The sequence below is a fragment of the Gekko japonicus genome, unplaced genomic scaffold (genome assembly GCF_001447785.1).
Source record: "Gekko japonicus isolate JY-2015 unplaced genomic scaffold, Gekko_japonicus_V1.1 scaffold1072, whole genome shotgun sequence".
Taxonomy (NCBI): domain Eukaryota; kingdom Metazoa; phylum Chordata; class Lepidosauria; order Squamata; family Gekkonidae; genus Gekko; species Gekko japonicus.
The window spans coordinates 134894-135432 of NW_015173154.1; positions in this window are offsets into that span (position 1 = coordinate 134894).

The window sequence follows — 539 nt, forward strand, 5'->3', positions numbered from 1 at the left end:
CCGATCTGGGGGGGGCCTGAATTTCCTTGCGGTTTCCAGAAAAGGATCCTTTATCGGAGTCACACAACATGGCGTTAAACAAGCAGTTGCTTGTTTCCAAATCTTTCAAAAGGTTAAATGGCTGCTGGTTGCAAAAAAGACATGGTGGCAGCTCACGGCTAGGGAGGGACTGGAAGGGGAGAGGGGGAACCAGGAAGGAGGCAGCAGGGCAGAAGCATGTAACGGGCCTTTACCTGTTTTTTAAAGTGAAAAGCAGGGTGGCAACTTTGATCAGAACCACTCTGCACAGAAGGACTCTCATGGGGACTTCTAGTCAGGCCCGTCGCGACAGTGAGGCATTCTGGGGGCCCACCCCACAAACAGCCATGCCAGGAACCTTATTTTTGAGATCCCCCACCCCCACTGCTGGCAACGGCAAGGGTGAGAGGGCTGCAGCTCAGCTTATCCTTGGCTTCTCCCTCCCTCCCTCCCCCGGCAGAACGTGTGGGGTTGTTTTTTTTTGGGGGGGGGGACATCCTGGGACCTGGGAAAAGGCAGTT